This window comes from Serinus canaria, chromosome 6 (assembly GCF_022539315.1).
Source record: "Serinus canaria isolate serCan28SL12 chromosome 6, serCan2020, whole genome shotgun sequence".
Taxonomy (NCBI): domain Eukaryota; kingdom Metazoa; phylum Chordata; class Aves; order Passeriformes; family Fringillidae; genus Serinus; species Serinus canaria.
In genome coordinates this window covers 25,730,052-25,754,363 of record NC_066320.1, presented here as the reverse complement: position 1 = coordinate 25,754,363, position 24,312 = coordinate 25,730,052, and the positions used below count along the sequence as shown (strand labels likewise).

The window sequence follows — 24,312 nt, the reverse complement described above, 5'->3', positions numbered from 1 at the left end:
CTAGAGAATAAAGGCTTCTTTGACAGCCCCTACTTACCTTCCCTTCCTTGAGGGCTGTCACGTGTGTGGAGCCAAGAGACAGATTTTTATCCATTCCTAAAACAGAGCAGAGCAGAGGTGTGTTGTCCCAGAAAACCCAATTTACAATTCATGCTGTTGCTGGGCCTGAGAGAGGTGGCCATAGCGGTGTCCCTACACATCCAAAAACCACCTCAGCCAAAATGGAAATATCCTGTGGGAAGAGGGTACACTGAACAGCTGGTCACTGCCTCTAACAACTCCCAGGTTTTGTCAGCATGGAAATGCACACACTCCAGCACTTCTATTTGGTTTCTCCCATCCAAGCAGAAAGACTTGCTGCAGCTTCCCTCCCTCACATTTCCACTCCATGAGAAGTCAGCAAGTTCCTGACAGACATTCCCCTTCCCAAACCAAAAGCTTCCCCCAGTGATGGGAGCACGCTGCTCCTATGTGCACTGCCCCCATGAAAGAGGGCCTTATTCACCCTCCATCCTTTTTCTAAAAAATCTCTTAACAAAAATCTAGCACAGTTCCCCTATCCCTTCTGTATCTTCAGGAGTGGCACAGCCTTCTTTGCTCAGAGGTTGTTTATGGTGAAAGCAAAGACTCCTGGTTTCCTCTGAGTTTCCTCTATGAGCTCATTCCCCTGGGATGCTGGAAGAAATTTTGCAGCCATCATGATTCCCTGGGGTACAATAGGACCCTAGAAAATTCTTGCAGGTGCCTCTGTGAGATCCAGCATTGAGGTTTCTCAGTTAATAAATTACTGCCTTAAAATTTGAGATACAATAACCATTCTACCTTTCCAAGGACTTTACAAATAAATCACAGTACTGAGGAAAGAGAATTAAACTAATATATTTTACTTTATATTTGCTGTGGAAATTTCCTATCTCAGAACTGCTAAAGACAGTAACTCACCAAACCACAGGCTCAGTCACGCATTTAAGTCTGAAGTGTGGTGGGATTTGATCTTCTCAGTCCATATGAGAAAACAACACCCACTGAAAAACCCATCATCAACACCCTGGAACAGGTCCTGCACAGCATCTTGCCTCTCATGTGTGGAAGCAATCCCTACCACCTAACACATGCTTTGAGGCACATCTTAGGTAGACCTGTTTCATAGAATCATAGAATTATTAAGGTTGGAAAAGACCTCTAAGAGCACTGAGTCTAACATAGCACCACCCTGTTAGCATTAAGCCATGTCTCCAAGGACCACCTCCACACGTTATTTGAACACTTCCAGGAATAGTGATTCCACAACTTTGCCTGTTCCTGTCCAACTCCTCTTTCACTGAAGAGATTTTTCTCAGTATCCAATCTAAGTCTCCCCTGTTGAAACTTGAGATCACTTTCTCTAGTTCTGTTACTTGCTACCTGAAGGAAGAGACCAAACACACTCACTCATGCTGCACCTCAAGGCACTTGACCATGAACTGCACCTGCCAGGTAAAACATTGGTGTCTGCTCTGAATTAGACCTCTCCTGCACATCAGTGCCAACAGGGGATTGTTCATTTCATCCTCTGGTTTCATCATCACTGATAGCAACAGATCTTAGAAAATTACGTGTGATTTAGACAGCCAGTCCTAGAAACTGTACCTCTTCAACCTTTCAGATCCTGAGCCTTTTGGAACAACTCAGGCTGTAATTAAGTATTCAATGCTTTTACATTTTTTATTTTATGTTGATCCTGGTTTTTTATGTCCTCATTAATTTGCCAATGAAACATGGCACATAGAATCACATGTTTTTGCTGGGGACAAACTGGTTAGAAGATATGTCAGGAAACTACACATTAAAATGTTTCCCACTCAAAAAGCCCAAGAATTTAATTTAAAGAGACTATATAATCTGTTGTTCTCAAAGGTACTGCTGATAAACCAGGTTTGATTTTATTTGTGCTGAAGCTAGTTAAAGGAGAAAATTTTGATATTGTAGAATCTTGTGATTAAGGGAAATTTGCATCTTTGAAAAGGAAACTTTACTCCTGTTGGAGTTGTTGGAGTAGGCCTTCAGCAACAGAATAGCAAATTGGTCATTTCTTCAGGAACATAACCATCTGTTAGTACAGTGGCTTTTTCTAAAAATAGGGATTTTCTTTTTTTTTTTTAATTTCAACCTCCATCTGCTCCTCTTTAGAATGGCACACCTTCAATCTAAGGGCTTCAAGGCACTGAATAAAAACTGCCTTATTTGAGAAATCCATGGAGGGATGTAACAAGCATGGCAGTAGCAGTCAAATCCACCTAGATCTGCCCTACCTGATATTTCTACTGGTTCATTTTTGTTAGTCTTTTCTAAAGGTTCATCTTTTCTTTTTTATCAAATTACAAAGCCTAATTCTTGCTTCAAAAAAAATTGGTCAATGAGAACTTTTCTTCTTTTACAAACACAGTGATGCTTTTGGTGAAGAAATCTTCTTGGTGGGGATTTTTCCCCAACACAGTATTTATAATGTGACCCTGCATTCAATCAGCTGCCATTGATTCTCCTTAGATGTATTTCCCAGCAGTCCCATGCTAGACCCCAAAATGGCTCAGGGCTGGAGTTAATATTCGCCCACTTGTTTGACAAAGAACAGAGGCATTGAATGAATATTCCAAAACAGTTGGCCTCAGGAAACAAAACAACCCATTCCTCAGCCCCAGAGTCAAGTGTTTCTCCCAGGAGGGTTTTAATTTTGGCTTTAAAAAAATAACAAGAGATTTCTGGGTTTAGTTTTTTCAGGACAAGGATATTCACTCCAACAAAAATAGATAAGGAACTAGAATGCTGTCTACCTCCTTAAGAAGTCAACAATCCCATGAAAATGTATGGCTTACTCAGCTCTTGGTTGATGCCAAGTGAAGCTCGTGGCTCCATAACTGAGAGCTCTGGGCAAAAGCAGGAACCACCTTGCCAGGAGTGCTGTAAATGCTAGGAAAAATGCCATTTTCCCAGAGGAGGCTGCTGCACGTTTTCTGGTCATGTGAGTGCTTACAGTTCAGATCTGTCTATTTATGTTGCCCTGTGACTAATTGCATTATACACACCTTGTGGGGACCTGCCAGAAGCCCCACAGCCTGTCATCTCTCTAGTAATTTAATTACACTAATCAAAACTGAAATGCCCTTTTCTTTCTCTTTCTTTTCTTAAATGTTCTTTTTTGAAGTAAGAACAAAATACCAAGAGAGAACTAAAGATGAAATGATCTTGAGTGTAGTAAAGAAGAAATGATTTTGAGTCACACACCCAGCCAGCTTATAGCAGCACAGGGCTGCTGTACACAGATCAGAAAATGCCAGTTTGCACAGGCAAAAGAACCTGGTTCTCCAAGGTCACACAATTCAGGTGATGTTCCAGTACTGTCAAAAAGCTAATGGCTTTTGGATCAAAGTTCATATTCAAAGATAAGGTTTGGGATGGCTGTTCTGGGACTCTCCCCATCGCAATTGATTGACTCATTGAGGTTTTAGTCTCTCTACCTTTACAAAATATTCCAGTTTTGGAAAGGGTTCAGAATGACAATGAGCGAAAATGCAAATGAGGAGAAAAAGGTAGCTTCTTTTTTTTCCTCAGGCTATTATTTACTTAGACGTTTTCAGCACTGTCTCAGGGCTATGGGAATAAACAAGGTTCTGTGTTGATGACTTTTTTGGGCTTTGTCCTAGAAGCCTCTTCTTTTCTGAAAACAAGCCAGTGGGCCTTTTTGTGTTCAGCACTGCTTAGTACGGATCCTCGATTACAACCCTCTCTTTTTGCTCCAGGTGCCATGCTCTTTTACCATGTGGCAGGCAAAATCTGGGCCACTCCCTGCCCAGGTGTCATAGGAAGGCAGCAGACAAAGAGAGAAACACAACAAGGGACGTACAAACTCCAAGTTCACCATTTCACTCAAGCAAAACTAGAGCAGGACACCACCCAGAGCCACCAGCAGCTGCAATGTCCAATTATTTCTGCTGATTCAGAGCCTGATGCCTCTGGCCGTGTCTTGCAGACAGCATGAATGATCCAGGTAAGACATGAAAAAATATCTCAGAGGATTGGGAGAGGCCTCTGTGTTATTTCCCATAGTGAGAACTATGCCAGCAGTCAGCAGCCAGCTTTGGTGTAAAGTTGGCTACTTTCTGCTTGTGAGCTGTCTCCCAGTTGTCTTCAACCTTTTTTCCATGTCTGTGGCCTTTTTCCCCCATGGGTAAAAAGGATATTATTTCTTTGAACAAATCATTAATGATTCATATCTGTAAGGGCTGAACAGGAAAATTTCTGAGATTATACACCTGCCTCCTGTAGAAGGACTAAATGTACCAGCAGTAGGTGGACTTACTCAGGCTCCTATTAAGCAAGATCTGTGGGTGGTTTTTCAGTCCAGCTGTCAACATGTGACTTATTCTGCACTTAGATCAACTATGTCAATGGAAAGAGTAGGCTTCAAGCCTGCTACTGAGTGGAAGGATTATAATAATTACTGTCACTAATAAATATCTTGGAAATGCCAGTGGATAGGCCTAGAGCCCCACATGTCAGCTGAATAAATAAGAGCTTGCTACTCACAGGATGAGAAGTCAAATGCTGTAAAGTGTTTTAGGGCAATCATTCATGGACAGGAAATGCCTACTGAGATATCAGCCACAATCACAACTACCTCCTGGTTCTTTTGTGGATTTCCACCTCTAAAGGAGACCAGGAGCTGCGACTTGTCACATGATGAGCTGGGAAAGTCAGGTTGTAGAGCTGGCAGGTGGACTCTCACCCACAACAGAACATCTTGTCATACTAATATAATGCACAAATTTAAAGAGTCCAGGGTTAATTTGTCCCTAAAAGAAACAGGCTGAGGGGATACTCAATGCCCTGACAAAAGATAACAGGTCAGCAGCCCAGCCCTCTCAGTGCTGAGCTGCTGATTTCACTCTGGCTGCTGATACAAGCATCCTGGGAGAGATGGAACAGACAAACCTGTCTTGGTAACTTCTTACACCTTTGCACTTGGGGTGCACAAGGCACAGCTGACAATGCCATCCTATCCACCCAAAACACACACTCCTCTCTAAAGGGAGATGAGAACTAATTGAATAAATGTGCTCAGTAACTATTTTAAGTGAAAATTTAGGAAGATTTGCAGTAATCAGGCAAAAAAAAAATTAGTGACAGCAACCTCACTAGAGACTTAAAAATTTTACTACATTTTAGTAATTTATCAATGAATCTAATTATAGCAGTATAGGTTATGTATATGTAACTATCAATCAGTTAATCTTCCATTAACTTGGTTTGAGTTACTTCCTGTTTAATTAATAGATTCTTGCTTTGTTTGCCTATGACAGTAGAGTACTCCATGACCCAGGAGATCACTCCTTATCCCCATCCCCCAGTCTCATTTTTCCTGCTCTGCTTTTCATAGACTTGATATTAAACTTGACTTCTTTCCCTCCTGTTCCCCAACTCCTCTTCTGCTGTAGCCACCAGCCAAGGGTTTCATACCACAGGCAGTGGGAAAGTCCTCCCCCAACCACAGTGTGGTTAACAGGAGTGTGACAGGTGGAACAGCAGCAGGGAACAAATGCACTGGCTCAAGCAGAAGGCTTTCCATGTTATCCAGGAGCACAGAGCAGGGACAAGGTGGCTGCCAGTAGCTGGGATTGACTGTGGGGTTGGGATCTCTGTTTCTCACCCCTCCCAACTCCAGCTGCATGGGAGGATGATGGAGCACCAAAAAGCTCCCTTGGGGAGGCCCAGAAGAGGACCACAGCCAAAGGGCTCACACCAAGGAGCAGCACTGCTCCCTGTGTGGGGTCTGATGGACAAGGAGGGGAGGGAAACAGGGAGGCAGTGCTGTAAGAATCTCATTTTCCCTGCAAGCTGAGGAGACACTGGGTGGTGATGACACACCAGTCTGGATTAGTGGGCAGGTAGTCAGGGTCATATTGCGACAAAAGCAGAAATGCTCTTCAGAAGTGTACTCAGGAATGCTAATTCTCCCTCTCACATCTCTTACACATGGAATTTATGAAGCCCAGAGTCGAACAACCCACAAAAAGCTCTTCTTACCTCTTTCCTCTCTTTCATCTCCTCTGAAGGTCCTCTGTTCCCATGTTGCTCAGGGTTGATGCCATGTTAACTGATTTCCTGCTGCTCTTCTCACCAGACAAAGCGCTGAACTGCTACTTAGGTTTGCAGATGTTTCTTTGTTATGCTCACTTATTTTCTACTTATTCAAAACAAAGTACTTCATTTGCCCATCAAAACTTTGCTCTGACCAGGTATTTCCTCCACTTCCCAGAGCTCTGTGGGCTCACAGAGTGCAACAGACACTTGAAATTTGGTAACAAATACCAATAGTCTGCTCACAGTTTCTGCATTTCTGATGCTGTGTTGAGTCATCTCAGCAAACATAATGATACCAACACTGTGAACACAAAAGTGCCCTCTCAGGAGCCTTGTATTAATCATTTCTGCTGTCAGGAATACCATTTTAATTCTTTCTACCCCTACAGAGGATGCCAGACTTGCAAGTCCCTTAAAAAAAGAGATAATATCACAGTTTAAACATCTTACTAAAGTTAAATGAAGGGTGATGAGCATAAACAACTCATTTAGTGAAAAGACCAGCATAAAAAGTTGACAAGCTGAAAAAGGGGTTGAAAAGATTAATTTGTCAGGATGCAAGTCTGGTGATATGTCCTTGAGATGTAGCATCTTGCATTCAAGGGTGCCTCAAAAAGTGGTTTGGCTCTAGGAATATCAAATGTTACTCAAATTGTACAGGAAAGACCTAAACTGTTTAAATTAACACCAAAACACTCTAAGAATCTCTATCCACCTGTTAGTTCTTCTGTCAATGCTCATACTTCTGCATTTAGTAGAGGACATTGCAATGTAGGGACAACCAGGAGAATCAATTTGAATAAATATTTAAAGTGAAGTTATTGAACCGTAATAAAATCCTGAGTGGACACTCTTGGAAGCAGAATGTCTGAATTTCACTTTAGCTTATATTTTTGTAAAAAGTTAAGTTGTTTTGTGAGGGTTTTTGATTGAGGGGTTTGGATATTTGGTTAAGGGTTAATTGGAAATTGTTCAAAGGAAACTTATTAGGGGAAATCCCTATTTCTCACTGCTAATTTTGAGGGGGTTTTTATCAAACTTCATGATTTGGTCTCAGGTTGTCAGAGCTCTGGGGTTTGTTCAGAACAAGCTCACAAACAGAGTTTGTTATTAGTAATATACTTTTGCATAATTCATACATATTTTGAAATTTACCAGTTTCCAGATGGATGGTCAGCACCACCCTGCTCTGAACAAACTGTACTATACCATTGCAAGCACTCCTCTGCTGCATTGATTCTAGTTTGATTTGGATTGAAAATTTCCTAATGGAAGCTAAACATGTAATAACACAATCTTGCTATAGTAATTTTTTTGATAAAAATCTCTCCTTGCAGAAGCAGGAAAGAAAACTAAGTGTTGCAGCAAATGAACCATGCAAAATTATTTCTCCTCCACAGTGATGGTATTTAAGGAAGCATTTAAAACAGCTTTAAATTGTTTATTGTATGGGCATAATGGCACATGGGGCAATTACTCCAGTCTGAGATTTCCTTTGAGGCTGTATTATTTATTATTATTTAAAGACTTGGGGAGCATCTCTTTCTGTGGTGTTTCGGTGCTTATTTGCTCATTAAAGTTAATAAATTACATTCACTTAGAAATAACTGCCTGCAATGCTTGCAATTATAGACACAGACATTTCATCAGATTGAAGAGAAAAACACATCAAGCCAATAATCAGGCTAAACCTTAAACTCAGCATCCCATCTACAGCCCAAGGTGTTGATAGACTCAAATGTTGTCAGGGAACTTGAGAACACAGAGCTGCAGTTCACTGGCTGCTGTACTCAGCATTTCATACTGGCTGGGATAGCAAGCTTAGAGCTGAACTAGCAGGTACAGTCTTATGCTTTAAATAACAAGTCTAGGCCCAGTCTAAAAGGCTTTTTTCTTACATAACAACTTGGCAGGGACCCCCACTGGGTCTAATGTGGTTTTGTGCAGGAAACCAGATATTCTCCAATCTGAAGCTCTTTGCAGTTTACAGACTTTGCTTTACATAAATGAATCAAACCATAGAACACCCTTAACTTCTGCTCCCTTCAGCCCAAAAGGCCTTGGCAGAGATGTTGAGACCCTTCTGAGAACCTGAAGCAATGTTCTCATGCACCAAAAAAGTGAATTTAACAGAAATGGGATGCCAGATCAAGCACAGAAGCCCTGAGGCACTTCTGTGAGGCAGGTAAAGGGTCCTTTGAGAACATTGTAAGGAATAAGCTAAAATCAAAGTCTTCCTCCTTGGAAATCCAGGTGAGCAGTCCCAGAACCAACCCAGAAGGCCATGCAGCAGACAAGTGACGGATTTGGCCTCAGGCCACACAACCACTCTTGCATGACAGGCTGTGCCGAGATGTTATCTCCTCCTCTTGTTTTGAGAAGGAAAGCTCTTAAAAATTCATTAAGCTATAAAGTGAGCAGAAGAGACAGGCTAGTGATCAGGAAACTCACCTGGGAGTGAAAAATCCTGGGTAGCACACCATGCTTTAAGGTCCTTGGAAGGAAAAGTGTTTAAGAGAAATCCTTAGACAACTGCATCTAAGGCTATCCAGGGTCTTCAGGTCTATGAAAGATTTATTAATGCAGAAGCTGTCACAACATCATGATGAAAATGAACGCTAGCTAAATAATTCACAACATATATTTTCCTGCTAATTAAAGATTATAATCAAAAGTGGTAATGATTTTTGCAATCATGAGTTAAGTGTGTGGAAGGAAAAAGAACTCTCAAAGGATTTTTATTGGAATCCATTCTAGGGTGTTGAAATAAGGTTGAAAGAAACAGAACATAAACAAGTGTTAATTAATCAGGCATGCTGATAGCTCAGTATCTGCATTTTCATAAAATTCCAGGCAGCTCTGTCATTCCCTGTGCAAAAACTCCTTCATACACCATGTGACCCCAAGTAAATTTTGTCTTACCTTATGAGTTTCCAAAGCTGGGAAAGAATCTGATCATAAATCAAGACATTCAAGGCTAGTAATACTTTTTAACAGCAATCCAGTTTAAAATTAAAATCAATTAAAGATTTCTTTGATTATCTGAAGTGGTATCTAGCTACCAAAGAAAAGAGCTCCTCTTTTGATTTAATTAGATATATCATCATCCTACAAAATAGTCTTGTAAGAGAAGGGCAAAGTCAGGGGAAGCCTGAAGAGAAAAGCTATGTCTCTCCTTATCTTTGGCAGAGTCTGTTGGGGTAATTGCATCCAGTGGCCATGAAGAAAACAATGGGGCTGTTAATAACTGCAGTGATTCAGCCTTGAATTCCTTCTAAGATATAAGCTGGCAATAGCACAAAGAAGTATCTGCAGATACCAGGTATAATCCATGATGAAATCCCGTGTGCTCCACAGAAGGAGGTAGAACATTCTCTTTCCTTTGAATCTATAAGCAAGGCCATTGTGAAAGGCAGTACTTAAGTTAGTTTGTAAGTGATTAAAAGATTACAAAGAACTCATATACAACAAGTTATGTAAAGTCCTAATGAAAGTAAGTTCAAAAATTCATCTTATCAGAAAGAATATGGGAAAAACTCAGATATCTTCTCTGGCTTTTTGCTTGGTTTGTGTTTGATTAAGAAAAGAAAATTGGCTTTACATGAAGGAAATTATAATTTACTCTTCTGCAAAAGTATTTCCTTCTAAGTCATTCAAGATGAACTGCAATTGAAATGCTAAATAAAGTGAAAGAAGAAAGAATTAAAATTAGCAAAATGAAAACAATGTTGAGCTACAAGAAGAATATTTTACTGTATGTTTTAAGCTTATTTATCAATTAGTACTTTAGAACCAGAATGTATCAAATAGGAAATTTTTCTTACTAAAAATCAACAAAATGGCATGCATTATGTCAAAGTAAGATATTTTTCAGGTGTTTGAATATCTCAATGTCTAAAGGTTGAAAATGGACCTGATCTGAATGTGTTAGAGATTGACTTCCCAATTTCAAGAAGCTAGTGTCCTCATCTCTACCCATGTGAAATGAATACAAATCACTGCAGAGAAAACAGATTTTCAAAATGCTTTGGGAGAAAAACTGTTCTGGAAAGGATCTCAAGATGTCACTAGGTCATTAAGGCTAGATCAACTCTATTTGAATTATGCCTTACTGATGTTCGTCCTACTTAAAAATGTTCTCAGTAAAGTTTCAGTGATGGAATTAATCAATAATAATGGCAGAAGGATAGGGAAAGTTTACTCATTTTCATTATGGCTTAATTGTTCTGAAACATTAATAATTTTATTGCCTATAATCTTGATGGAAAGATGCACCCAGGGAATTTCTAGAAGATATTAATTGTGCTTTCATTGCACCGTTGCACTGATTTGCAGAGGTGAAACAGTCTCTCAGTCGCAATGATGAAAACCTGATTTATTTCCTGATTAGTCCTGATTCCTCTCACTGTGATATTAAAGGCACAGTGTGGTGGTTGGCAGGCCATTCCTTCCCAAGGTACAATCTCCTTGCATCAGCCTTGAGCCAAAGGAGGAGGAAAGGACCTTGCCAACCCACAAAGCTCTGAGTCATAGAACCTGCAACAGGAACATCCCACAAATGCCATAAAAGAAAGTAACAGCAATTCCTCCCTCCAAAGCCTGTCTCATCTCTGCATCCCTTGTACCCACCAGCAGTCTCATTCACACTGGCTGGGCTGCAGAATCAATGCCACAGCAAAAAAAGCTTTTTAAGGCATTTTGTGAGCAAGGAAGAAATGCCTAACCTTTCACACATTCCACAGGAAAAGTCAGCAAGTATTTTCCTTCATGTGATTAATTTGGGTGTTCAAGGTGAGACATTTCCAGGGTCAGATTATTTTATCATAACTAAGGATCAGTATTTGCTGGTTAAAAGAGATTTACTGTCACCTAGTAAAAATAAAAGGTTGAAGGAAAAAATCTCAGCGTGGAGGCTGATTGCACTGATGCCAGTTGGTAGTTAGGGTGTGCCCAAACCCTCTTCAGAGATGCAGAGATGCAGAGATACACATTTCCATTTAATAGTCTTTAAAAATACTACCTGGTGTGTGTGTGTGGAGCACTGATGCCTGCACAGACATTGTTTCACTGCTATTCACCTTCACATAGGTAAATTTATTTAAAGGGTGTGTTTTGTGTTTTTAATGATTGGGTGAGGTTGTTTTTTTTTTGCCCTGGGCTTTTAGGAAGTTGCAAATTGCCCAGTTGCATGACTGAATAGTAAATGTTTTCCCACTTCAATTCAGAGAACAATTTTCTGCCTGCTCTGCTGCTTGCCATTGGAGCGCTGTCCTTGACATGGCTGGGACTTAGTCTCTTCCTGACACCAGCAGTATTTTTTCCTTTCTCAAAAGGAAGGTGCTGATCAAATTCCATTGGCCAAGACTTTGCGTGGATTACCCCTTTTAACCGTCAATGCATCCTCCCAGCATGCCACAGATCTTTAACTCAAAGGAATCCACCTCCTTCAGGGAAGAAGGATTCTTTTCTTCCACTGTTCTACCAGATGAATGCTGAGGGTGACATAGGAGGTTAGGTGAGAGAGGCTGCGAAGCCTGCAGCTTGCAATCAGGGAGTAAAGCTGTTGGAGAGGAGTGAGTTAAGGAAAATCCTAACATTTCATGGATGTTTCTACATGTTCTAATATAAGTCTTTCCTCCTTCTCAAGCAGAAGCAGGCTGCGGTGGGACCTTCAGAAAGGAGGTCTCATTCCCCCATCTGCAACTGGGTCACTGTAGTGATGCACAGAAAGACATAGATCTGGCTTTCATGGCCTGGAAACAGTTTATCTGAAATGCTTTTACTCTAATGCACAATGTTTTACTCAAAGCAGTTGTCCAGTCTTTTAATTACCTCTTTCATTACTTCCTAGGGAACTGACTGCAATGAATTTAAATTGCTTGGATCTGAGAGGCCTTCTCCTCTGGGCTTTTCAGAGGTCTGGTACTGGCTGTGGAAGTTATCTGGTAAGAACAAATTGGGTGTGTTTCCCAGGAACCATATCTTCAGATTGCTGTGGCTCTTTTACACTTGATCATTAGATGAAGGCAGAAGAATCAAATGCAACTGTGCAAGGGGACACCTTGTCTCAGGAAGGAGAAACAGCTTCTAATTTCTGTCATTCTCCTTGTTTTGCACTGATTTCCTTTTTTGGCTTCATGCAAGGGAGCAGCAAAGAGCATTTACAATCTGACTGAGGTATGACCAATGTCTCTTGCTTGACTTACAGAACAGTTCAGTCTGACCCCAGAGCTGGTCAGTTCAAACTCTACATTCAGAGCATTATTAATAGAAAAGCATGTTTCTCATGTAGGCAGCTATTACTACCTAGTGCTATTACTACAGGCAATGCTTAACCCAGCAAAAATCCCATTGAGAGGATGGTATAAAATAGCCAATTCCTTTGCAAAGGTATAAATCTCCAGCAATCAGCGGAGACATAAATTCATAAACATATACACACTGACAAATAAAAAATAAAATTTAAAAAAAGGCAAAGAGACTTCACTATTTACCTGCACAAAGTGTGAAAAAGGTGCCTGAAGGAAAGGACTTGTACTCATGTGATGTGATTGCAGAGAAGGAGCAGGAGGGTCAGAGGAGGCAGCAGGAGGTATCAACTCCTCCTCCCCATCATAAAAGAAGGCAAAGCTGAAGTTCTCAGGAACAGTGAAAAGATTCTTGATGATTTTATAAGAAAAATGGAAGAATAAATAAGTAAAGTGCCGGTGTCTTGAAAGGTTCTCAGGCAGCAGCCCCTGCTGCTTAGCCTCATGCTATGCCATTAATATGGAAAGCTTGCAACACATCTTGTGGCACTCCACTGGCAGAAGGCAACCTCCTAGCAGCCAGCCTCATGCAGCCAAGGATCAGCTCTGTGATTCTGGGGAGCTGACAAACATCCCCAGCCCAGCAGGAGTCCCTTTCTGAAGGAAGGGAGAGCAGCAGGGAGTGCAGGCTGCAGCAAGGCTGCCATCAGGAAGCACATGCCATCAGCTGCCGGCACGTGATGTCTGTAAGTGAGCTGGGATGCTGGCAATGGGTGTTTCTGTATCTCACAGCCAGCAAAATAAGTGGGGTTTAGAGTAGAGCTGAACCTCCTTGCATGAGGCACACAGTGATTTAGGCAATTTTATTAAATTTTTTGAGGTATCCCACTCACAAGCAAAATTTGTGCCTTAAATCCAGTTTGTCTCTCAGTTACGTGCAGTTCTTGCAGATTTCAAGACTGCAATTCTGAGTGCGGGTGGAAAAAAAATGTGGCTTACAGAACAATAACACCATCACCAATCAGTGGTAAATCATTACAAGAGGCTGACATGACCCTTCACCGGGTCATGGGTCTGAAATAAGAAATTAAACATTTCTCACTGTTCATTCGAATTAACAAAAGAAAAGGAGAATGTAGAGACTGAAGTTAAAAACAGCTGAAATCATTCTTAGTTGTGTAGACCCAGATCCACAGTAATGCAGGCACTTGGCTCTGATGAAATCATCTCTGTGATATGAGTGTGATGGACCAATCTGTAGAGTTATGCTATCATGCCTGACATGAATTCTTATACCTCTCCATGTGCAAACTGAAAGCAATGCTAGGGAAATAAAAAGTTTCCCCGGGGACTATAATGATAACAAAGAAAGGAGATTGGCCCTGAGGCACTTGCCCCTCCAAATGATTGCTCATTTGAAGTACTGTATTGACAGAGTTCCCTCATTCCCCACTTAGAAACCTCAGGTCAGACCTTATTTTAGAAGGTGAATTAGAGGTTGCTTTAAAAGGTGAGCTCTGACATGACTTTATTTTCTGAAGCCTGAGAAAAGACAGGTTTGCAAACACTGCCATAGTGCTTTCTTAAACAGAGACAGCTCTTTTATTCCCAAAAGCATAATGTGGTTGGTCTCCCTGAATGCAAGTTAAAACAGAAATCTAAACTAGCTCTGAGAGAAGAAATTGCATTAGTGTAATTAGAAGTGTTCAGAGATCCTTTTCTGGTTCTCTAGGTGCATGAGAGGACAGAGTAGGAAACAGAAAGCAGAAAAATTCCTGTGTGCATGATGCGGCAGACAGGAGGGTGTTCGGCTTCTGGGTAATACACTACATTATTCCCTGAATAAGACAAAGGTGGAAGATGCTGTTTCTTTGCAAGGCAGCAGAGGAAAGCACTGGCACGAATTTCCCTCCTTCCCTCCCTCTTTTAAATATAAAGATATTTAATTGCACACCAGCAAGAACCAGCTCAGTCAGACAGTTCTCAAAACTGTCACAAATCCAAAGACTTACATACAGAGGGCATCTGTCTCCTCAATATCACACCCTTGGAAATGGAAATGATTTGATTCTTTTTCATCTAAATTCCTTTCAAGGGGAATGATGTCAGCTCCCATAGACCTAGAGTTTACTAAGAAATTAAAGTTGTCATTTTTAGTCTCTCAAATGTCAGTGAAAGTTATGGAAAAGGCTGGTTTGTTTAGAGATATTTTTAGCATGATGGTGGAGAATAGCCAGCATTAAAAAGTTCATCTTTCCTACTCTTTCTCACATTGCATGATGAAAATTGAAATAAAATAGATTTATCTCCAGGAAGATATGTAAGATTTTGTCAAATGAGGGCAGTGTCCGGGTCATTAAGATGTCCTCAGTGACTGCTGGTGACAGCAAAAATTCATGAAGAATGCATGTGCTTCGAGCATATCCAGGGAGATGAGTCCACTCATTTAGTAATTGTGCTTTTCAGTCTGCTGGAGTATTAACTGCCCTTTCAGTGTCACAGAGACAAATCCCCTGCATAACCTCCACTGAATTATGCCAAGACATCTGAACATTGGAAACCCCAGCACAGATCATCAGCTCTCAATGACTGGCATAAGAAAAGGTCTCTCTGAGCCTCAGAGACTGGCTAAATGCAGCCCTGCAACCCAAAGAAACACCTGCCCATCCTTTTTGCAATCTGTGTCATCTGCATGCAGGGCTCCAGCTTAGATAATTTAACTGAATAAATATTCCATGAGCTATTTTTCTTGGAGGAGGGGTGACCTGTCCCAGCTCATAGGGAGGGCAGTGAAATATGACACTAATCTAAGCAATGCAATTCTCTAGAAGTTGGGGTAGGAGATGGCACTAGCAGATAGATTAAGAAGCCAATTAAGTCCTTGTTCAGAATTCTACTCCCTTTAAAAAAAAATACCCCCAGAAGCTGCTTTTTAAATGAGGCTTTATGTTTAAAAGTAAAGAAAAACCATTATCCATGATGGAAACTCCAATCTGGAGTCCATGGACAAAATCTCCTGCATTGATGGCTCTTATAACAATCCAAAGACACCCAGGTGTGATACATTACTGTTCTATGTCCAGAAATTATTAAGAAACTATAGGATCCATCTGAAAAAAAAAGACATGTTGTTTGCTGAACTGTAACAATTCAGGCTGTTTAACTTCCATCCTGAATCTTTCTTGGAGACCTGCCAGAATCTCTTGGTATCACAGTTACTCAAAATGTTTGTGTAGAGAAAAAGATAGTGGAGTATGATGCACATAGTCCTTGTTTACAATACAAACAATATATGTTTTGTAAGCAAGGTTTCCTCATGATGATTGAATGATTAAACTAAGAGGAGAAGCAGATGCAACAGATATAAACATTATATATTTTAGAGGCTGAGATGTCCTGCCTTCACCCTGCCTTGTGCACTGGAGTCACTGTGATGAGATTGAAGGGTTTTCTTTTGCAAAGAAAAGATTCTGATCCAAACAGTGAGGAAGCTGAAGGCTGAAGCAGCAATTATCTTCAGGGGTAGTAGGTTTTTAGTTGCCTGGCAAATTGCAACATCCTTCCATCAATGTGCGTACACAGGGAGATATTTTCATGCAGTGCTTTCACATTCTACCTGTCTGGCTTTACCAATAACTCCTGAATTATCTATTTTTAGGGAACTCAGAGAAATTAAACTTAAAATGGGACTCTGATTTGTCTTTACTCCGCCTTCCTGCTGTGCTTCTGGATTCTGGGATCATTTGGTTGTCTGGATACTGACAAACAGTTTTGGATGCAACAGTTTTCTCCTTTTCATAAATAAGGATTTCCACAGATCTGGAAAGTGTTAGGTAACCAAAACCCTTATCAGGCATACTCGCTGGCTTGAACTGTATGTTGGGTACTTAGTTATATACCTTGTACATATAGATGTATTGATACCTTTGCAGTCTTGGTCCCATAATGATTCTCCCCAGTTCTACTGGTTGAGCTCAATGTGAAAGAGAAAATCATGGCAGAAGTAACTCTCTCAAGAAGAAAAATAGAGCAGGTTACAGCTGGGTCAGCAAAACTGAATACTAAATTTCCAAAACTTTTTCAACATGGCCATTTACATAGGACTGATTCCTTGCATAAAACATGAAACTATCCTTACAACAGACTTCATAACACAGATATAGACAAAAACAAAGCCCCTTCATCACTAGCAGAGTTTAGTTTCAGCATAAAGACTGAAAGAATGCGGATCTCTTCACTGGGAAAAGGGAATTTTTTTGAGCAGTGGGTTGGTTTTATTAACAATAGCAGCTTAAAAAATTATATTTCACTATAAGCAATTTATATTATTATATAATATATATAATATATCAGTAATACTAAATAATATGTATTCTTAATCTATTGTACTATATCTTATTATTGTGTAATATAATATTTATAATATATATTTGTATATATTATATAATATATTGTATCTATTTATAATATATTATATTATATTGATTATAATATAATATATTTATTCTATTCTATTTATTTTATTTATTTTATTTATTATATTCTATTTATTTTATTTATTATAATATATTTATAATATATTATATTATATTATATTATATTATATTATATTATATTATATTATATTATATTATATTATATTATATTATATTATATTATATTATATTATTATATTATATTATATTATATTATTTATTATATTAGTGACGTTGTTGTTGTTACCATTATTAGTGGTGGTGGTGGTCGGTTGTTTTCTTTTCTCCTTTTTTAAGTGAAAATGCATCAGGAAAAAGAAAAGGTATGGAAAGACACAAAACAAGGGTTTGGTGAGTGTTCTTCTTTCTCGATGCCCCATGATAAACAGGCAAGTTGACTGGGCAGGGCTTTGCTGAGTGAGAACAGCTAAATAGCTTTGGAGTCCTGGGTCGTGTGTGTAGCTAAGTGGTTCATCCAGCCTGTGGTGACCTGCACAGGCTCATGTTGTCTTCTTGAGTTTGAGTTTGGGATTTGTACTTCACACCAGTGTTGCACCAAGAGTCCTTGGCAACTCTGCCTATACAAGGAATGCAGAGCAATGTCCCTGGTTCTAGATCCTCTGGGAGGACTTTGGGAACATTGTTGCTGATGTCTGTGGGAGGAGGATCATGTCCTGTGACCTTACCAAGTTTCCTATGCTTCTCATTCTCCTCTCATTTAAAAGCCACTTATGAGACTTAACTCAAACTTTCCAAATGATTTCGCTTTTAAATATAACCAGGCCTGGGAAAATTTCTTTTCACAATGGGAAATTTGGGAAAGTTTTATCTCTGCAGCAAAAAATACTGAAACAAGGATAATGCAAGCTGTTATAAAACTTCACTCTTGTGTTTCTGTTAGCAACTGTTGTAATGACAAAAAACAAACCCAAGGAATTATTGGAAAGGGATACTTCCAGATACAAAGGGGAACATTACAAGGAAGTAATTTCTATTTTTCATGGGCTGGGATTTGTGAAGCAAGAATATACATTTGTTAGACTTGTGGGAAAGGATTCTGACTGGCTGTTATGAGATGTATGCACAGCACACAGGTACCTAAGAACCGGAGGAACACGAGGGGTTTTTCCATTGCTATGTATCTTGTTTGAATAGGCAGCTGCCAGCACACTGGGCAATTTCTAGGGCCACTGGTTGGGCACAAGGTAAAATTAAAGCCCCATTTTTGATCTCCAAACACTCAGATGTTCAGGTTCTTAGGGCATAACACTTTGACTAACATAAATAGCCTTGGAGATAACAGTCAGTGTTTCATCTCCACCTGGGGAAATTCAACGCTTATTTAAAGAGCTTTTTCCATTTTCTTTTGTTCTACTTTGAGGAGAAGAACCCAATCCTGCTGTAGCATTTATTTAATATAACTCTTTTAAAGTGACTTCTTGCAGTTTTCATGTTTGTTTGAGATTTTAAAATGTTAAAGAAATCAGTGTAGAGCCTTTTATTCTCTTTGTCAGCATGAGGAAAAAAAATCATTAGATTTAGAATTCTAAATGAGAAGATATATTAAGGAGAAAATAGGCCACTAGTTAAAAGAAAAAGGATGTGATACACTCTTGGAAGGACTGTGGAAAAAACTAAAAACATTCCTCATACACAAACCCTTTAAGGCATTATGAATAAATCTTTAAAAATTCATCTGAATTGAATTCAAACTTTCAAATTCCAGCCTCAGGTGACTTGGATTTCTTTGTTAAGTACATTTAAACAAAACTCTTTTAATGTTCACCTAAACTAACAGAATGAGAAAAAAAAAATTAGAAATGTGAAACTGTGAATTCTTTTGACCCTAAAGGTCTTCAAATCTGTTTTTAAAGAAAATCTAGCTATTAACTCTTTTCCAAAATTGAGATAATGACAGGAGCTCCAAGAACAGTGGCTTTGTACAAATGGATGACCTTTTCATTTTTACTTTTTCTTTCTGACTTGGACTTTCTTTTCCTCCAGGACCAAATAAAATGAAAGGAACTGAAGGTGTTATTCTGGCCCTGTGAGCTCTCTTTCCCACAGTGCCTAAAGGGAATTTTGCACACTGGCTGCAGCCACTGCAAAGTCCTGGGGCCCTCCAGGCAGTCAGGGTATCCCTTCCTGCTCCACACAGCTGTGGTGGGATGGGGACTGGGGTGACAATCACAAACTCCTGCTCTCACATTTCCAAGCTACCAATGCAGGCACTGAGTTCTGCCCCATCTGCCCCATCAGACATGCAAGCCTTCTCCTCTCCAAATAACCAGCAGAACACTTTGACGTGCTGCAGTAATGTGTGAAAAGCAAATTCTCCAAAGGACTCAAAGGGCCTGTTCATCATCTCAATGGGATTGCTGCAGTCTCATCTCAGCCTGCATTCTTCTGTCCAGGAGGAAAGCTTTGTGATGGGATTTCCTGACCAGAGAAGTAATGTCAAAGACTGTTTGTTGCACCAGTCCTGTACTTTATCACAATGTCATAGCCAAAATCAAGAGCTCACTGATGAAGAAAGGAGACACAGTGTCTGAAGAAGGTGATTTTTCTCAAATCCTGCTCTGCCTGCATCTCTCCATTAGCTACTGGATCATACCCACCTGATGGACACCCAAAACAGACCCAATCTGGTACAGAATTAGAAGCCAATGGTTCAAGGGTCTCCACAAACCACATTCCCAGAGGGAGCTGGAAATCTACCAACAATTAGTTTTCTGGTTCAAATTGAGGAGGAATGGTGACTTTGATGGGATTACAGTTGGATTCAATTAAAATGTTTTCTCTGTTATCTGAATCTGATATTGTCCCTCTTTTTGCTACATACCAAAATTTCCACTCAATCCCACTAGTCCTGGATCCCTTCTGGACAGTTTTCTCAGCTGGAGCCAAGGCCTCACAGTAGAAATGCAAGAGAATTTGTTTAATTACCTTTGCCAGTATATTGCAACACTTTAATGTAACTGACAATTTTTTTTTTAAAAAAACTTATTATAATTTAAAACTATATCTCACAACATTTTTCCTTTGATTTCAACTAATGGATATATATTAGTTGAATTGATTGTTGTTATTACAGGACTTTCTGTTATTTACAGAAAGTATTTGACTTGAAATCCTAGAATGTTGCTTAGTGGCTTTTTATCAGTCCTTTAGTATCCTAGTTCTTAAAAGCTTTCTAAGAATTTTGCTTTTCAGACAACTCAAAAAAATTTTCACTTTCTTCTAATAGATGTATGAAAAAAGCATCTTATGTAGTCCTTTTTCTGTGTTTAACTGTATTATTTTTATTTTCTTAAGATTAAAATAAAGACTGTTTTTAAAAATATATATTAATATAAGTGTCTTTAGTTGCATGGAGATAGAACCTAAAACCAAACAAGATTTAGCAACCCCAAACTCTTTTTTCCAGCTATTTTGTATGTGACAGCTACAAATCCTTGGTGAAAGAGCATAAGAAACTAGAAATAGAGATAGTGAGAGTCTCTCTGGCATCTCATCCCCAGAGTTGGTGTTACAGCTTTCTGTGGAAATACATCCCAGAGAGATGAACAAATCTGTGTTTCATTCTGTCACCATCCACTGGGAAACCTCTGCACTAATTTAAGAGCTTCAGAGAGGTTCAGAAGACTGGAAGGAAATCTTTGGAGGAATTTTATCAGATGTGCAGCAAAGCTATTTTATCATCCTAAGAACAACACACTGCTTTATATTTGATGTCTTGAATATTAAAAAAACACACCTTACAGGAAGTTTGTTCATAGGATGGCAGTGTGACCACACACATATAAACACATTTTTCCTGCTTGAGCAGAAGACCTTTTTTTATATTAAAGATGTGTTTGGATTACAAGGAAAATTTAATTTCTCTTAATCATAAAGAGAATTATTTATGATTAAATTTTTAATTAAGAGAAATTTAATTTCTCTTAATCATAAATTGAAGTAGAATTGTTTTAAAACTTGACAAGTTTCAAAAGTACTAATGAAGAAACAGAGACAAAACATTAAAAGTAGTAATAATTTAAACCACATATTGCACAAAAGTTCTAAGCTAAACTATAACAAAAAAGAACTAATTCAAAGTAAAGAAATTGCTGGTAAAGGTGAAAGTTAGTATAAAAGGACAACTGTGATATTGCTTCAATATATAATAACTAATCCATATTTATGGGTGGACTAATTAAGACACTGAAAGAAGATGTCTGATATTAAATGGAAAATAGAAAAATAGATAAGGGAAAGTGTCTAAGAAAAGATTTCTGAATAATTAACTGATTTGAGATTGACCCAAAATGCCTCAAATTTTGTCAGTGTTGCTGTTTGTTGTTGGTGGTGATGGTTTTTTTGTGCTTTCTCCTCAATTTGTGTTAAACCCATACATGAAGACTTCTGAGAGGAAGTGTCACTGGCCCATTTTCGAATGGGATGAATAAAACCATGGAGCTGCCATTTTGGGGACCCAGGAAGACTAGCAGTTATTTCTCCCTAAATGCTGATGGTAGTTTAAGTGTTCCACTCCTTTGAGAGCCACCTGTGGAAGAGCAGCATTCCCATCATGTGCACAAACCCTGCACACACAGGTAACTGTGAGCAAAGCAGCACCTGCCAGCTCCAAATGGTTTGCAAGTGTGAGGATGTTATTTGTCTGGGTAAGTAAAAATTGAGGGAGTGCAGGTGCACTTTCTGTTTTTTTAGATTCATGCAGTACATTTGCACAACACCAGGAACCCTGTCTCATTACAGTTGTGAAGTTATTACATTTGAGAACAGTTGTTGAACAAAGTGTGTGACTTAAGACCAGATGTACAGACAAATGTAAGTACTCAGGTCCTCCAAGACATCTCTGAGGTGCTGCCTAACACAGAGATTTCTCATTCCTGTTTGTTCAAAAATCTTCAGAAGTGAAGCTCTGAAGCTTCTCTAAGTGCTGGTTCAGGACATGTGAGCTGCTGAACACATGAGCAGAACCAGCACATTCCTCCCCAACCCAGGGGACCGACTCAGAGCAGGACTCCCATCTGGGGTACTTCACCCAAGCTTTGCCATTTTTCACTGTTCTCATCAAGAGTCAGGCTCAAACCCTGGCTACACTCAGAGCAGGCAGGGTGAGATGCTGGATCTGGGCCTGGGTGCTTTTGAATTCCTGGACAAGGGTACAGGGTGAGAAGAGCTCTCCTCTTTGCTCTCATTTCACCTGTGAGAAGAGATGGCATTCAGACAATTCCCTTCTGTGAGCTGCACATACTAAACAGGATGTGAGCTCCTTCTTAGCCACACATCTAACATCTGAGCTGCTGGCAGATAAAATTAAGTCCACACTTACCCCCTCAGTGTTTCTACCAGCATATGGCAGTTGGGGGGTTTGTAACTCTCATTTTTTTCCTTACACATTTTACAGACAATTGGGTGCCTATTTCAGGAAGCTAAAAGCGTCAGAATAAGGTTATACAAATTAATTTATGGCACCCTACTTACAGATCATTTACTGCTTTCCTGATGTTCTAGAAGCACCAGAATTAGTCTGTCTGCACTGATTTTAGGGCATGAGCTCTGGAGATCATCTCTAACACCTGCCTGTAATCACAGCACTTTGCTGAGCTCATCATTCACTCATTACTAGAGCCAAAAAGTCTGCACTTGACAAGGTCCATCAGCTGGCCCTGTTAAGCCAAGACCCCTGCAGAAGACCTGTTCAAAGTGATGTCAAGTAGTGGCCTCAGACAGAATCACAGTATTCTGAGTTCTTTAATTCCTACCCCATAAGACATCATTGTGCAAGACAACTGCATGTCCAAGATAGCTTTCAGCCTTCTGAAGAAATGTCTTAATGAGAAAACCAAGAGTCCCTTCAGTGGAATTACATTTGAAAATGAAAGCACAGCAAGGCAATTTACTTCAGTAACTAATTTCTGATGTCTGTAACTAGAAGCATCAATACTTCAGCAGCCACTGCTTTAGATAATTGGAAATTAGGATGATTCTTTCACAGAAACTGGTGTAAAGGCTGACTCAGCCTGGATTTCTGGATACTGTGGGCTCCTTTTTAGTTTCAAACTGAAAAGACTAGTGGAAGGATTTTCTACCCATGAATCAGAGGAAATAATTCATTATTGAGTTCAACCCAGGAAAAAATCTATTGCAAAAGCAAGAAGAGGTTGGAGACTGTGTTTAATCTGAGCAAAGCTTGCTCAAAGTTTGTTTAAAAAAGAGAAGCTTAAACTGTTCTGGCCGTTTCAACCATTAAAAGTTCATTAGCATTGCCAAGGCAGCCTGAAAATTTCAGGGTACACAGTGTCTAAATTTGGTTATATCTGCACACTTTTGGCACGCTATGTTATCTCTTAGCAACCTGCTCTGTTATCATTTATTATCATTTCACAGAGTGGTAAGCACTGCACACACTGGCAATGTGTGAATAAGTATGAGTGATATTTTTCAGAGTATATATGAACTTTTCCATCAGATTTTAGTACATGAAAGCTCAAATCCTTATGCTTCCCTAGGACTTTGACAGAGAGGCTGGGAAAGCTTGTAAACCACAGACTATTTCTTTCTTATAGAGAATTCTCTTAGCAGAATAAATCATCATTATTAATATGCAGGTAATCAGCAACATAGCCTCCGAGGAAACCACAATGTCAGACAATACTTTCAAGGTACCATAAAACTGACACCCTTACTGTTCTTACCTTTCTGAGGCAGCAGAGCAGAAGTGAAGACGCTAGGCTAGGTAGCAGTTTCTCTTCTAAGAAGCATTCAGGGCTGCAAAAGAGTAAGTTTTTCTTCCTTGTGCAACTTTCTTTCTGTATTCTGTGGCTGTGACAGTGCCAGCACATCTCCTGCACAGAGGGAGGCCTGGAGAAGCTGGGTCCAGAGTGCTCTCACTCACCCAAAACCAAGGCTGTGCTCCTGGGTATTTCAGTGGACTCTCAGAGCAGCCTTAACAAGGAGTGATGGGAACCATCAGTACTGCTCCCTCTGTTCTCCTTTTCTACTACTTTATTATTTACCTCCACCTTACACCATGATTTGCAGATTTGCAGTTTGGCCTGGGGGACTCTGTCTTGCTGTCTTGCAAGTTAATGAAACTTTGCACATTGGCAGTTTTCCTCTTTGGGCCACTGAGATCTGTAATACACAAACACAGATTTACCCAGGGGGAGGAGGCAGCCAGAGGTCAGGGTCCTCCACACTCACCCTTCTTGCAGCACCATCTGCTTAAATCCCATCACAAGGAAGGGGCTGTGCAAATTAATAGTGGCTTTTGTCAATAATGAAGGGAGCCCACTCTAGCACAGGTGTCCCCACATGTATTAAGAGCTAGAACAAAGCATACCCTTCCAGCAATAATCTGCATGGTCCAGTTTAGGATCAGGAGTCTTTTCTTATCATCCCAATAGCCCCCTGGATTTTGTTTTGCTGGCATTTCACAGAAGACACCTTGATCATCATTG

At 39.7% G+C, this 24,312-nt stretch overlaps 1 long non-coding RNA gene across 1 annotated transcript; it reads right to left on the bottom strand.

The window, feature by feature from the left end:
- Positions 1-23,930, bottom strand: LOC108961617 (uncharacterized). Its single transcript, XR_001989964.3, has 3 exons — positions 23,748-23,930; positions 23,548-23,620; positions 1-96 (listed from the first exon to the last, which is right to left on the bottom strand). It is a non-coding gene; the product is annotated as an uncharacterized LOC108961617 (long non-coding RNA).
- Positions 23,931-24,312: the final 382 nt, after the last annotated feature.